The 16,725-nt window shown below is 38.3% G+C and overlaps 1 protein-coding gene across 4 annotated transcripts in view; it reads left to right on the forward strand.

The window, feature by feature from the left end:
* Positions 1-16,725, forward strand: part of RGS7 (regulator of G protein signaling 7) — a gene marked incomplete at its 3' end in the record, with an annotated part of 607,621 nt that overhangs the window by 450,658 nt on the left and 140,238 nt on the right. The gene's annotated exons all lie outside the window — the stretch shown is intronic.

Genomic DNA, 16,725 nt, shown 5'->3' on the forward strand with positions numbered 1-16,725 from the left:
TGCATAGATCCACCTGACCAGATGTTTCATTATATAGTGTCTTTTGGAATAAAGAAATTGATTTTCTCAGATTTGTTGTTGTACTTACCTATTGCATCCTGGCCAAACCCTTTGTTAGAGCTATTTCCTATATATTTCAACTCATATGTATTATAGGCAAAATAAAAAGAGATCTTTTCTGTATGCTCTTGTTTCAAACAATAGTCTTACTTGGGTAGTGGGAGGAAAGAAGAATTTAAAACACTCTGCACCTATAAAAATACATATTTTATTGTCCAGTCTACAAGTTATCATGTCAATATTAAATAGATAAAAGTGACCCCTTTATTATTTATTGTTCCAGTGCTAATGAACCAGTAGAGGAAAATATTCTTTCTTTCTATGGCATAATTTTAAATTCTGGTGATAATATGCAAGAAATCATAGATTGGAGCCATCACACACACCTCTAACAAGATTGATTACTTTGACCGTGTTCAGAATGATAGATATTACCCAAGCATACATCTTGCAAATGTGCATTTTTTGTTTTAAATAATGCTTAAAGAAAACACTAATAAATTCCTCATATCTTTGAGTACCTGCTCCCAACCCATGTCCCTGCTACTGCAGCCAGAGCTTCATAGTTATTCATATGTACATAGGGAATACTATACGTTGTTCTAATTATTTTCATGTGAGATGAGCAAGAGCCATAGTTTCCTATATGTATTCATTTTAGTGACTTATTAGCTTCTCCTGAGAAGAGAGCAGTAATTCCTTTTTGCATATATTCTATTGGTATCCCAGTTCTTTAAAATACAAATCACGGTATCTTTATATGGAATATAATCAGGAGCCTGTCTTTTGGTGGCCTTTGCCCCTTGGGAATACTCTAGCAAGGCAGAAAGTAAAAAAGTCTGCAAATGTTTACTCTATGATATCTTCCAATCAAAGTAATCCATACCAACAAGTAAAGCCCAGTCATATCTAGCCTATTGGGATCAACTCTTTCATTTAACTTATATCCTAGCCACACTTCCTTCTCCTCCTCTCCCCCATTTTTCTATCTATTTATTTATGTTTTGCATTTGCATTTAAATACCATATTTCATAATGGAGAAAATGAGTGCTATTGTCATTTTATTAATATAATAATGCAGTTGCTGTACATAATTAAAACTCAAAACCCAGAATGTACTGCAAAATGTTCATGAAGTCCATAAATCAAAGTTTTGATTTCCAGAATGGAGGCTATTACTCCCAGCTTGTCTGCCATGGTTTTAGCCACAGACAGGCCATTTTTCCTACTGATAGATGATTTTTCTGGTTTGGGCTCTGGCTGTCTTCATCTCCCACCTTGATTACTATATTGCAATAACAGTAGAAAAAAATTATAATACATTAGCATTAATGAATTGGGTGTCCCCAGGTACCATACTGTATGTTTTCTTCCTATTTAAATCATTATAAATAGGAAGGAGACAAAAAAGTTCACATGTATTGAACACCAACTGTATGCCAAGCACCTGTTGAAAACTTGGTATACAGTTGACCCTTGAAAAACACAGGTTTGAACTGCACAGGCCCACTTATTTGCAGATTTTTTCAATTGTAAATACTACAGTACTACACAATCTGAAGTTTTTGAATCTGAACATGCAGAACCCTGGATATGGAGGGGACTGACTATAAAATTATACTCAGATTTTCAACTGTGTAGAGGGTCGGCACTGTGCAAGGGTCAACTGTATGTTATTGAATCTTAAAGAAAAAAGAGAGAGAAACTTCATAAAGTAGGTGGTAGACCAGAATACTAAGTCTCAGATCATGAAACTAAGAGAGAGAGAACCAGTATTCAAATCCAGATACATTTGATATCAAAAAATGAACTCTTTCAGGTCCAGACAAGGAATATCAATTTCACTTTACAGATGAGGTTCCTAAGACTCAGAACAGACCTGAGATGTGGAGCTGGGATTCACACCTGCTGTGTCAGACATGATGCCAACACAATGCATTTGTCAGAGATTCAGCAGGTACCCTCTAGGTATGCTAGTTCCATCATTTGATTTGTACTGGCTAGCACATGCATCTATAAATGTCAGTCCCAGAGTCTTGTAACCTCTCTCAAGTTTACCTGAGTGGATGATTTTCTGTATTTTATTTATAGTTGCCAACTATTTATTAAGGAATATACTAAAAGTAGCTGGGAATGTAATCAGAATTGCAGTCTTTTCGTTTGTAAAACTTGAACAAGCATAATGATAGCATCATTCAGTGTGCTTTTAACTAGGTTATTAATTCCACTTAGGAGCATTTTCTGTCTCAGCAGAGCTTGATATTTCTATCTTATCCACTAGAAAAACCAAAAATAAAGATTACTCCACAGACCAAACTGCCCTGTGGTGTTGTCTAAATTCTTCTAGGAGCTGGTTGGCCTATTTGCTGTCTTCTTCTTTTTAGGTCTTCACTTTATTTATTATTAACCTTTTTATGTACACATGTTCCTTTTATAAGCCAAGTTGAATATTTTTGTTTTGAAGAAGAAATAGGGCATGTACAACCTTTTAAAAAAAAAAAGGAGGGCTTCCCTAGTGGCGCAGTGGTTGAGAGTCCGCCTGTGGATGCAGGGGACACAGGTTTGTGCCCCGGTCCGGGAAGATCCCACATGCCACAGAGCGGCTAGGCCTGTGAGCCATGGCCGCTGAGCCTGCGCGTCCGGAGCCTGTGCTCCCCAGCGGGAGAGGCCACAGCAGTGAGAGGCCCACGTACCGCAAAAATAAATAAATAAATTAAATTAAATTAAAGAAAGGAAGGAAAGTAGGAAAAATTAAGGAAAATAGAAAAAAATTAGAAAGAAGGAAAGAAAAGTAGAAAGAATTGGTAAAGCTAATAAGGCCTAGAGCATAAGATATTGAAAATATATCTATTCATCAAGGTAGGCTACTCAGAAAAAGAAGGGAAATGTAAGTGATTATATCTGTTATCCAGAAGGAGCCATAGACAGTTGTGTAAAAGCTATCTAAAAAGTCAGGCTCCTTTATCTTTTATTAAATATAACAGTATTTTTTATCTCCTAGCTGAAGAATGAGTTAGGTTTTTTCCCCCTCTGTATTTGAGTTGAGGGCAATACTACTTGCTCTATTCCTATGTCATAATTGTGAAGCTTTTCCTTTTATTACAACTAAGAATGCTAGGAAATGCTAGCTACAGTAGTACAGAAAACATGATGAGTGCTGATAGAAGCTTTGTAACCTAAATACGATCCTACTATGGCATGAATATACCGGTCTGTTCACTATCACTTGGTCACAAACCATACATAAAGATTACTTCTTTCACAGTAAAAAGATTATGCTTTATAAAATAATGAGTCTCAGAAATTCAATGTAACATATAATATGATTTTTAAATTTTGAAAATTCCCATGTAAATGAGAAAGTCGTGGGTCTAATAAAACTAAAATACTTTTTTAAATTTTGCAGTTATATTAAAATGTAAGTGATTGGACCTCTTGAATTATCCAGAATTCCTCCTTCCTAATACCTGGGCACCAAGGCCCATTAGAATACATACTGTAGAATTCTGGTTAACTACATTTCACCTGAGGCACACACTCAGAATATGGTTTGTGTCATTTTTCTATAAATAACGGCTCTTTTGATTTAATCTAAATTTTTGGAAGGGGATCTTCCGGGTGTCACTAGCACTTTGATCCTTTTGAATGGCCAAAAGGAAGTGTCAGATTTTCAGACTCTGGAGGGTTACTTGTCTGTTTCAGCAAACCTGACATTTGATTCTTCCTTTGCTGAGTTTCATCCATTAAAATATCTGTGGTTTGGGTAATTGGGAGCTGCTGTGTAAGCAATGATAAACATACCACTTCTTTAATCTTCTTCTGACTATTTCACCAGTGAAGCCTTGGCCTTCATTTAATGATCTGCCAGGTTTTCCTTGGGTATTTCCTCAAGTGCGCCTTCTGCTTGGTAGGTGGTTCAATATATCTTTTGGGGGGATAGATGTCAGATGTCACACATAGTACCCTATAATGCGCACATTATTCTTAAAACATTTTGGATTATTAAAAAGCAATATAAGTCCACCATATGTAATTTGGGAAATGTGGAAAAATATAAAGAGGAGAATAAAAAGTTCTCATAAAAAGCAGTCAGATAACCACTAAAATTCTGGCATATTTTTTTAGTCTTCTTTGAAGGCCTGAGTTTTTTCATTGGAATTTGTCTCACTCAGTGTCTTTCCCTCCCCACATCTGGGAGTTTTCCTGGGCCACTCAGGAACCAGTATCTCATGTTCCTTTGCCCTCATCTGTTTGTGATACCCACATCCTTGCCACAGCTTCAATTGCCCTTATAAGTTTGCTGTGTCCCAGCATGATGACGCCCTGCCACCATCACTTGACCCCAGCTGCAGGCACCATTCCTTCCTGGAAGCTACGAAGCCTGCGCTTCTTCCCAGACTTCTACCTTCATCTCCCAGACTCTGACTCTACACAAGATTTGTTTGAGCCTTATGGAGAGTAGAAGGAAAATACATCAGGAAGCGTAACTATTACCCCTTCACAGTCCAGATCTGTCTTTGAGTCCTTTAGAAGCAGATTGCCTCTTGCCCTCCTCATGTCTAGTGACAGTGGCCAACATCCCCAACACTGACAATCTTCCAGGCATATTCAGGCCCAGCATCTGGGCTAAATTAACTCCTAGCCAATGAGAAAAGATGAAATTTGCCTTCATCCTACTCTTAGCCACAGTTTCTAAATTCTCATAGCTGACTCTAGGATTGGACTTTTCCAAGGACATCTGAGGGCTGACCTTTTCTAAGGATATGTTTTTGGATTGACCTCTTCCAAGGGCTTGTTGACATAACACCACCCCTGTTGACAGGCCTGGATTGTCCTTCTGTTGTCACATGATGGTCTGATTTCAGGACATTTTCCAAAGTCTGGGGCAGATATTCACTAGACTGTGAACTTTGTAAGTAGAAGGACTTTGTTTTGTTCTTTGCTCCATATCTAGCATCTTTACTATGCCTGGCATACCTATTGGGCATTTAAATATTATTTAATTGAATATTTTTAACAAAGAGAATATTAACATAAAAAATAGACTGTTTTTTATCTTTCATATTTCACTTAACGTTATATTGAGGGCATTTTCATATTTATGGCTCAAGCTCTAGATAGAGGTTTATCTCGAAGTGAAAAGCCCTAGGTTCCCATTACCCTACATCACACAGAAAGCGTTTAGTTATAGAACAGAAAATGAAACATCCTGGGGTTATCAATCCATAGGTTTCATATAATCTATTTTTCTCTAAGTAAAGGCAAGGATAAATGTTATCCAACTGCAGGAAACTTTTCTGAAACAGGCTAAGGAAGTAGTTTTTATTGCATGGAAAATGAGTTTTATGAGAAAATAGTAGCTCCTGTTAGAAATAAAACATGATTTACGTGTTGAAATATTGCAGCACTCTGAAAACCCAAGCAAAGGCATAGCAATGACATAATGAGAGTCTCATAAAAATCATAAAAAGACAACATAGTTTGGAAGTTTATCTTTAGTCCTCAAATAATATCATATTAAGTGAAATTGCTGCTTTAGGTTATACTTTGATTATTTTTTTGAGAATTTTTCAAAAAATATAAAGCTATTAGAAAGTATCCTGAAACCCAGCAGGAATTCTTTTTTAAACATGATTCAAGGGCTCTCCACTTGCTTCCAGCTTAGAAAAGTAGCAGTTGTAGACATTTCTTTTCATACAGTTCAGGAGAGTGAGTAAGTAGAACAGCGTTTCTGGAATGACACATTTATACCAACAAGTATCAGGAGATAAGATGATATTGTGGGTTGGATCACACGACTACTGAATTACTCTTCTGGGAACTTTCTACTCGATCTGGTGTGTAGTGAACAGCTATTAAGGAAGGAGAACATCTTGTCCCTGTACAATAGGCAAATTCCCATCACCTCACTTTTTTACAAACATGCACCCTTAGTTTTATTAATGCCTTCTAGCTCCCAACTGGCCGCCTAAATTTAGTAAATATGCCTAATTTACTAACAGAGGTTTAGATTATTTGGTATTTATTCTTTTTGGTGTTCTCTGAGCTTCCTGGGTTTAGATTTGGTGTCTGACGTTAATTTTGCGAAGTTCCTCACCATTATTATTTCAATATTTCTTCTGCTGAATTATTTTCTCCTGGTATTTTCTATATACACATACTAAACACATATACACATACTAAACATACATATACACATACTAAACCTTTTTATATTGTCTCACAATTCTTGGATACTCTGTTTTGTTCTTTTTTATTATTTTTTTTTCTCTGAATTTCAGTTTGGTGGATTTCTATCTCCGAGCTCACTGATTCTTTTCTCAGTCTTATGAAGTCTACTAATGAGTCCAGTAAGACATTTTTCATTTCTGTTACAATGTTTTTGATTTCTAGCATTTCCTTTTGACTCTTTCTTAGCATCTCTCTGCTTACATTGCCCATCTATTTTTGCATATTTTCCACTTTTTCCATTAGAGCCCTTACCAGAATAATCATAGTTATTTTTAATTTCCTCTCTGATAATTTCAACTTCTATGTCATATCTGATTTGGTTCTGATGATTGTTTTGTTTCTTTACACTGTATTTGTCTTGCATTTTGCACGCCTTGTAATTTCATTGAAAGCTGGGCATCCTCTTCCTTATAATAGGAACTAAGGCCTTTAATGTACTGATTTTTAGTAATCTGGCAAGTAGTTGGGCTGTGTTTAATGTTTGCTATAGTGATCAATGACAGAGGCTTCAAATTCCTCTAATGCTTTCATTTTTGTCCCTGCGCTTGACTTTGGGCTTCTCTAAGCACTCCACCTCAGAGAACATCTGTTTATTTCAGCTTTGAGGTGTAATGTCCTGATATTATACTGGATCCTTCAGGTGTTATGGTTAGGTATTGAGGAGTGGGGGAATTCTATAATCTCCAACTAAATCCCAGTGTGTTTATATGCCTGTGTCTTGGAGCTGTAACCTTCACAAATATTCTCCAGTTGTATAGATCTTCCATCTGTTTACAACTACCTTTATTCCCTGGCTGTAGCTTTCCTAAACTATTTTCTTGAAATACTTTCCTATCAGCTATGTTTTCATTCCTCTTGGCTAGGTGAGATAGGAAGTCTAGGGAGGGCTGGCATGGAAGAAATGCCCTTTCTCCAGTGGGAATAGGTCTGGAAAAGTTTTTTCCCCTGCAGTATAGTCCTGTGTTGTGGAGAAAGCTCTGAGCATATTTCACAATGACTATTCTTTCTCTCCTCCTTTGAGAGCCATGAGGGGTCTTTCTTGGGTCTTCATTATAGGGATCTAGTGGGATCCTAGAATTATAGCCCATGAAAGTGTGGTGCCTCCCCAGGACAAGGCCCTGGTGTTTCTCACTCTTCTGCTAGTCTATACTTAGCCCCAAGGTCTTTGTCAAAATTGTTATTTTAGTGTTTTACTAGCTAATGGATCTAACAACTCTCCTCAAAGTAAGTAAATCTTGGCTGTGTCCCTGGATGAGTCTGTCTCTGCAGACTTTGGGGTGGAGGTTTGTCCTTCAACTTCAGTTCTTTGATTGGTCCAAAAAAATTAGTTGATTTTCAGCTTGTCCAGCTTTTCCTTGTTGTAAGGATGAGAGTAACAACTTCTAAGCACTTTACTTGTCTCAGCTGAAACCAGAAGTCACTGTTTGAATTTTTAAGCACAGCATATTCCACTGCATTGTGAGTCTCTTGAGGATGGACCTAGAGACAACATCATATTCACTTTTGTATCCATGGGATGAAACTAAGCATACAGTGAATAATTGTATGGATAACAGGATGGATATATGGACGTATAGATGGGTGAAGAAATGAAGACTCATAAATTGCTAAAACCTGGTATGAATCAATAATGGAGAAAAAGTTTAAAGGAAATAAGAAGGAGATATAATTTTATTAATTAATTATATAAGATAAGCCTAGGAAACAAATCCAGAATGAATAGTGACAAGAATTAGAAGGGAGAGCACATTTAGGCGAATTGGAGATAAATTAAAGGACCTTTCTCTTCACCATGAGTCTAATATCATTCCATGTCTAGTCTACACCAGGCTTTCTCAAAGCTTTCATTGGAAACTGGTGGATGTCTTTATTTTTCACTCATGCTCTATATAATAAGACTATTCATTTTATCTAAAATTCAATATAATGCAGCACAACTCAAATTAATGCAAATTAAAGCAAGACACCATTTATTCCATCAAATGAAGAATGAGGAAATAAATAGTAATGCCAAGTGGTTCACAAGTTTGCAGGGACACCAACACATTTACAACCTCCTGGTGAGAATTTAAATTGTATGCATTTCTGGAGATTAATTTTGTAGTGTACAGAAACACTTTAAAAATATGTGTAACTAAAAAAGAAAAAATGGGCTTCCCTGGTGGCGCAGTGGTTGAGAGTCTGCCTGCCGAGGCAGGAGACACGGGTTCGTGCCCCCGTCCGGGAGGATCCCACATGCCACAGAGCGGCTAGGCCCGTGAGCCATGACCGCTGAGCCTGCGCATCCGGAGCCTGTGCTTTGCAACGGGAGAGGCCACAACAGTGAGAGGCCCGCGTACTGAAAAGAAAAAAAAAAAATGTGTGTAACTTTTGACTTCATTACTTATTTCTAAGAATTTGTTCTATGAAATAATGTAGGATTCATTTATCTGTTTTTACTAGTATACCTTTTAGTTGTTTGTAATATTCTGGAAAGTTAAGGCACTAATAAGAGAGCAGGCCAAAAAAATAAACCAAAAATAAAAAAGTTCCAACTCACATAGAACTTAAATGTTTATTGGAAAAGGTTAATACTAAGTAACAAATAGATAAACATGTAAAATTATAAGTGGTAATGAGTGATATGCATATAATTAAAGCAAAGTAAAATGGTATGTAGTGAGCAAATCCTATGTTATTCTGTGTAGTCAGGTTATAGTACCCTGATGTGGTAGATTTCACCAGACATCAACTGGGGGAAGAAAGGAGGATGTTCAGCTCTCTGGAGGAAGAGTGCTGAGCGTCTCAGGCAGAGAGAGCAGCAATTGCAAAACCTCAAGGCATGAATATGCGTGGTAAGTTTGAGGAAGAGTGAGGAGCTCTGTGTGCTAGAGCAGGATATGTGAAGGGGAGGAAGACAGAGAAGTAACTAGTGGCTAGATCATGTAGGATTTTTTTTAAGGTCAAAGCAAGCACTTTGAACTCTATCCTGAGAAATATGAAAAATTATTGGAGGATTTTAGTAAGAGTGACATGACCAGATTTACATTTTTAAATAATCACTGTGGAAAAGAGCAGGGCATGAATGGAAACTCATTGAAATGTTGTTTCAGTGATTCAGCCAAAAGATGATACCAGATTGGACTGAGGTGGTGATGGCAGAAGTGGGTATTAAATAGGTAGATTCTGAGCTCATCAGGTAGAATCATAAGAATGTTCTCACGGACTGGATGTGATGAATGGGAGAAAGACAGGTATCAAATACTGAAAATTACAGGCCAATATCATTGATGAAGAGAGATGAAAAAATCTCCCTCACCTATTTCTCTCCTTCTCTGCCCACCTCCCCTCTGGCAATCACCTGTTTGTTCTCTGTATCTGTAACTCTGTTTCTGTTTTGTTAAGTTTGTTCTTTTATTCCATTGTGATGTCTTTGTCTGGTTTTGGTATCAGGATGGTGCTTGCCTTATAGGATGAGTTTTGAAGCATTCCTGCCTCTGAAATTTTTGGAAATAGTTTGAGAAGGATAGGGGTTAACTCTTCTCTACGTGTTTGGTAGAATTCACCTGTAAAGCTGTCTGGTCTGGAACTTTTGTTTTGGGGGAGTTTTTGTTTGTTCGTTTTGTTTTGTTTTCCTGATTTAATTTCATTACTGGTAATTAGTCTGTTCATATGTTCTGTTTCTTCCTGATAAGTCTTGGGAGATTTTACATTTTGAGGATGTTTTGTATTTTTGTGGTGTTGAGTGTAACTTCTTTTTCACCATTTCTGATTTTATTGATTCGGGCCCTCTTTTTTTCTTGATGAGTCTGCTAAATGTTTATCAATTTTGTTTATCTTTTCAAAGAATCATTAAACTTTTCTATTGTTGTGGTCTCTATTTCATTTATTTCTGCTCTGATCTTTATGAGTTATTTCCTTCTACTAATGTAGGGGTTTTTTTGTTTGTTTTTTCTAGTTCTTTAGGTGTAAGGTTAGGTTGTTTGAAATTTTTCTTGTTTCATGAGGTAGGTTTGTATTACTATACACTTCCCTCTTATAACTGCTTTTGCTGTGTTCCATAGATTTTGGATCATTGTGTTTTTTATTTCATTTATCTCCAGGTATTTTTCTTATTTCTTCTTTGATTTCTTCAGTGATCCATTGGTTGTTAAATAGCATATTTTTTAGCATCCATGTTTCTGTTTTATGCAGTTTTTCTCTTATAGCTGACTTCTACTCTCATAGTGTTATGGTCGCAAAAGATGCTTGATATGATTTCAATTTTCTTAAATTTACTGAGACTTGTTTGATGGCCTAGCATGTTATCTACCTTGGAGAATGTTCCATGTGCACTTGAAAAGAGTGTGTATTCTGCTGCTTTTGCATGGAATGTTCTATATAGATCTATTAATTCCTTTTATTCTAATGTGTCATTTTAGGCCTTATTGATGTTCTGTCTGGATTATCTGTCCATTGATGTGCGTTAATTAGGCGTTAAATTAGGTGTTAAAGTCCCCTAATTTTATTGTGCTCCTGTTAATTTCTCCTTTTGTGTCTGTTAATATTTGTTTTATGTATTTAGGTTCTCCTACGTTGGGTACATATATATTTCCAATTGTTACATTTTCTTGGATCACTCCCTTGATCATTATGTAACATCCTTCTTTGTCTCTTGTTACAGTCTTTATTTTAAAGACTATTTTGTCTGAAATAACTATTGCTACCCTAGCTTTCTTTTGATACGCATTTGCATGGGGTAACTTTTTCCATCCCTTCACTTTCTGACTGTGTGTCTGAAGTGAGTTTAGATCTGAAGTGAGTTTGCTTGTAGATAGCATATATATGCACATGTATTCATTCAGCCACTCTGTGTCTTTTGATTACAGCATTTAGTCCACTTACATTTAAAGTAATTATTGATATGTATGTTTTTATTGCCATTTTGTTCATTGTTTTGATGTTGGGGGTGCCATTCCCTTCTGGCCTGCAGAATTTCTGCTACAAATTCAGCTGATAGCCTTGCAGGAATTCCCCTTGTGGGAGTTCCCTTGTATGTAACTTGTTGTTTTTCCCTTGCTACTTTTAATTATTCTCTCTTTATCTTTAATTTTTGCCATTTTAATTACAGTGTGCCTTAGTGTGATCCTCTTTGGCTTGATCCTATTGGGAGTCTCTGTGCTTCTGGACATGGATGTCTGTTTCCTTTTACAGGTTAGGGAAGTTTTCAGCTATTATGACTTTAAATCTATTCTCTGCTCCTTTCTCTCTCTCTTTTCCCCCTTGAGACCCCTATAATGAGAATGTCAGTATGCTAGATGTTCTCAGAGGTCTTTTAAACTGACCTCATTTCTATTTTTTTTTTCTTTTTTCTGTTCAGCTTGAATATCTGTCTTCCAGCTTGCTGATCCGTTCTTCCATATTATTTATCTACTGTTGATTCCTTCTAGTGTATTTTGCATTGCAGTTATTGTATTCTTCATCTCTGGTTCTTCTTCATATTTTCTAACTCTGTTAAAAAGTTTTGACTTCTCACTCTATTCATTTAATCTTTTCTCAAGTTCTTTGAAAGTCTTTACAATCACTACCTTGAACTTTTTATCTGGTAGATTGCCTATTTCCACGTCACTTAGTTCTTCTGGGGTTTTATCTTGTTCCTTCATTTGGAGCATATTCCTCTGTCACCTCATTTTGCCTAATTTATTATTTTTGTGTATTTGGTAGGTTGGTTACATTTGCCAACCTCATAGAAGTCACGTTTTGTAGGAGACATCCTGTGCATCCCAGCAATGCACTCCTCTCTTATCACCAGCTCTATATGCTCTAGGGGTGCCCCCTATTTGGGCTGCATGGGTTCTTCTGTTGTAATGGGCTGACTACTGTTGTTGGTGAGCATGGCTGGCACTGGTCTGGTTGGTTGCCAGGACCTGCCTTGTGCACAGGCTGCCAGCCACTGGTTGGAGGGGAGAGGTCACAAGGCTGCTGGCTCTGGGGCCCCAGTTGTGTACCAGGGCTAGTGTTGGCCAACTGGTAGGTGGAACCAGGTTCTAGAGTTGATAGTTGCATGGCTGGGGGTCCTGGATCTAGTGCTGATCTGCTTGAGGGTGGGGCCAGTTCCTGATACAGCTGGCTGTGGGGTTCAGGGTGTCCCAAAGCTGGTGTTGGCCCATTGGTGAGAGGGTCTGGATCCCAATATGGCTGGGGTTCCAAGATGTCTTGGAACTGGTCTTGGCCTGCTGTTGACCACAGCCAGGACCCAAGGAGTCTCGAGGCTGATGCCCTCCCACTGGTAGGTAAAATCAGGTCCTTGGGATAGTGCCAGCCCACTAGGGGGTGATGCTGGGTCCTGGGGTCTTGGACTGTAGGACGCTGGGGTCCTGGAGATTTTTGGCCCACTGGTTGGTGGGGCTGGGCCCCAGGGGGTCCTGGGTCTGGTGCCTACCCACTGTGAATGATGGTGGTCCTAGGACTAGTGCCAGCCCACTGGTGGACAGAGCCAGGTCCCAAGGTCTCTGGCTGCAGGGCCCTGGGGGTCCCGGGGCTAGTGCTAGTGCATTGGTGTGAGAGGCCTGGTCCTGGGACCTCTGGTCAACATTGCTGGGTCTCAGGGCAGTTGTGGACTTCGGAGGTCTTAAGGAAGCAAGCCTGCTTGTTTGATGGGGCTGTGTCTCTGCCTAGCTAGTTGCTTGGACTGAGTTGTCCCAGTTCTGGTGCAGACAGGCTGGTGGGAGGGGTTGGGGCTGGTACTAATTAGCTAGAGGGAAGATTCTAAAATGGGGCTTACCAGCACCAGTGTCCATATGATAAAACAAGTTCCCCACAATGGCTGCCACCATTGTCTGTGTCCCCAGGGTGAGTTCTAGTTGCCTCCTGCCTCTCCAGGAAGCTCTCCAAGATCAGCAGGTGGGTCTGCCCCAGGCTCCTGTCAAATTACTGCTTCTGCCCTGGGTCTAGAGCATGTGAGATTTTGTGTGTACCCTTTAAGAGTGATTCCCTATTTCCCACAGTCCTCTGGCTCTCCCAAAATTAAGCCCCACTGGCCTTCAAAGCCAAATGCTCTGGGGGCTTGTCTTCCTGGTGCAGAACCCCTGCACTGGGGAACCCAATGTGGGACTCAGACCACTAGCTCCTTGGGGAGAACCTCTGCAACTGTAATTATCATGCCATTTGTGAGTAGCCCACCCAGGGGTGTGGGTCTTGACTACACTGGGTCTCTGCCCCTCCTACCCATCTGTTGTTGTTCCTTCTTTATATCTTTAGTTATAAAAGATGTTTTCTGCTAGCTTCCAGTTTTTTCTCATCAATAGTTTCTCTGTAAATAGTTGTAATTTCTCTGTAAATAGTTGTAATTAGTTTCTCTGTAAATAGTTGTAGTTTCTCTGTAAATAGTTGTAATTGTAATGGGAGGACGTGAGCTCAGGGTCCTTCTACTCCTACCATCTTGGCCACTCCTCTAGAATTTCTTGATTTGAATTCTGGCAATAGAGTCTTCTACTCTATGTATTTTATTAGAAGAATCTTATGAAACCATATACTTTTTAGAGGCTGATTGATTTTAATCCTTTAAAAATATCTGGTGTTTATAAATTCTGGCTTATTGTGCAAAAATAGAAAATAATTTTGTGGAGGGGTGTTAATCCTTTTATTAGCTCATCCATATTTCTTCTTTAGGTTTCTGAACCTGCCTTATTGTAGTATTATACAATAATCATAGTTTCAATATTTAAAATGAAAATTGTTGATGGAAGTTTGTGCTGATTTTAAAACAGCAAAAATAAAAATTATTTTAATACATCTCATTTTAATAAATTTACTTCCTCTAGTCTCCAAACTTTTTCTTTGCAAAAGAGTATCTCTATTGATTAGATCCATGGGATATATTGTGTATTAGAATTCTAGACGTCACTTGTTTGCAGGTTTCCAACACACACATAAGCCAGTATATAAACACAGAGAGAAGAAAAGAAAACTGATAAGTACATGTACTTATGCAAACTGGAATTTTTTCACTTTGAATGTTGTAATGATTATTTAAACAGTTGCTGACATCAGTCCTGATATCCCACACTACACCCCCAGTTGAAGCAATGATTTCTGCAAAATAGAGATAAAAGGAAATTTTATCTTGTTTTGCTTAGAAATTTCATAAAAACTGACTATTTCCATGATCCAAGGGTATAGCTTTGAAATTAGCTTTATACTTCATTATGGTTTAAATATCATTAAGGAATAGTGATTTTAAAAACGTAGTACCGGGCTTCCCTGGTGGCGCAGTGGTTGGGAGTCCGCCTGCTGATGCAGGGGGCGCGGGTTCGTGCCCCGGTCCGGGAAGATCCCACGTGCCGCAGAGTGGCTGGGCCCGGGAGCCGTGGCCGCTGGGCCTGCGCGTCTGGAGCCTGTGCTCCGCAGCGGGAGGGGCCGCAACAGTGAGAGGCCCACGTACCGCAAAAAAACAAACAAACAAACAAAAAAAAACGTAGTACCATGAGCAGGTAATATCAGAAGACTATGTGGCTTATTCTTTTTGTATGTGTGTGTGTGTTAGTTTCTGCTTGATAACAAAGTGAATTGTCTATACATATACATATATCCCCATATTTCCTCCCTCTTGCATCTCCCTCCCACCCTCCCTATCCCACCCCTTTAGGTGGACACAAAGCACCAAGCTGATCTCCCTGTGCTATGCGGCTGCTTCCCACTAGCTATCTATTTTACATTTGGTAGTATATGTATGTCCATTCCACTCTCTCACTTTGTCCCAGCTTACCCTTCTCCCTCCCCGTGTCCTCAAGTCCATTTTCTACATCTGCATCTTTATTCATGTCCTGCCCTTAGGTTCTTCAGACCTTTTTTTTTTTTAAGATTCCATATAGATGTGTTAGCATACAGTATTTGTTTTTCTCTTTCTGACTTACTTCACTCTGTATGACAGGCTCTAGGTCCATCCACCACACTACAAATAACTCAATTTCATTTCTTTTTATGGCTGAGTAATATTCCGTTGTATATATGTGCCACATCTTCTTTATCCATTCATCTGTTGATGGACACTTAGGTTGCTTCCATGTCCTGGCTATTGTAAATAGAGCTGCAACGAACATTGTGGTACATGACTCTTTTTGAAGTATGGTTTTCTCAGGGTTGGTGGGAATGTAAACTGATACAGCCACTATGGAGAACAGTATGGAGGTTCCTTAAAAAACTAAAAATAGACCTACCATACCACCCAGCAATCCCACTATGTGGCTTATTCTTTAGGAGTGACATGTGATTTTCAAACCAAATGCATTTAGGGCATTCTGTCACATGGCATGAGTTACTGGGTATTTGTGTGCATTTTTACAACTAGCTTTTGAAAATATATAGATAGAATATACATCAATCCAGTTTTTATCTATTTGGAATAAGTATTACATTTGCTCTGTGCACAAATCACTCTTAATTTACCATAGAATTGAGTTTTAAGCAACTGAAATTCAAATCTGCTATTGTATTTCATATTGTACATTTAAATTTATTGTTTGTTTTATTGGGGCAGGCACAATGGCAAGAGTATCTGAGGAAGAAAGAAAAATATCTATTTCCATTTGATACAATGAGGCAAAATAAATGTGGCAGCATCTCTGCCACAACTTCCAGCATGGGTGTTGATTGCACACCATGTCATAGAATCAGAGTTGGAAACAGTTTAGTGATCCACCCCTGCATTTCCAGATGCCTACTTTAAGGTCCAGAGAAATGAGATAACTTAAGGTACGCAGTCACAGAAACTAGACTATGATTGGAATTCAAATCCCATGACTTGCAGTTGAGCGTGTTTTTCCATGATATGCACGCATTCTTGTTAAGTAGCATGTGCTGTCTTTGATTTGAAGCAACATAAGCTGCAGAAGCTCCCTGTCTTTTTAAAAATTGAACTGTAGTGGATTTACAATGTTTTATTAGTTTCAGGTGTACAGCAAGGTGATTCCATTTTATATATATACTTTTTCAGATTCTTTTCCCTTATAGGTTATCACAAAGTATTGAGTATAGTTTCCTGTGCTATACAGTAGGTCCTTTCTGGTTATCTTTTTTTATATATAGTAGTCCCTGTGTCTTACTTTCCTTCCAACTGATTCAACCAGACTAACTGGTGGAAACTTTGCAGAATATATACTGAATTTTAGAGGGAATGTTGCTTTCCACTGTCATTTATTATTGCCTTGCTTTTGTGATTGTTGTAGATTGCTTACACTATTCTTGAATAAACTCAGTGTGAGTTTTCTCTCATCTGAATACTATTCTAGCACCTAATCACGCATATAAATAAAATAGAATCTTGTTGAAGTGCAGCTGATTTTACACAATGATGGAACTACCATTTATACAGAAGGATATACTATATCAGTGAAATGAACGTGCTGATATCCTATAGTTACCAGATAACATAGATCTTAAACCAATTCTCCACACCAATATCACATAGGTCTTTC

This window comes from Stenella coeruleoalba (assembly GCF_951394435.1).
Source record: "Stenella coeruleoalba genome assembly, chromosome: 1".
Taxonomy (NCBI): domain Eukaryota; kingdom Metazoa; phylum Chordata; class Mammalia; order Artiodactyla; family Delphinidae; genus Stenella; species Stenella coeruleoalba.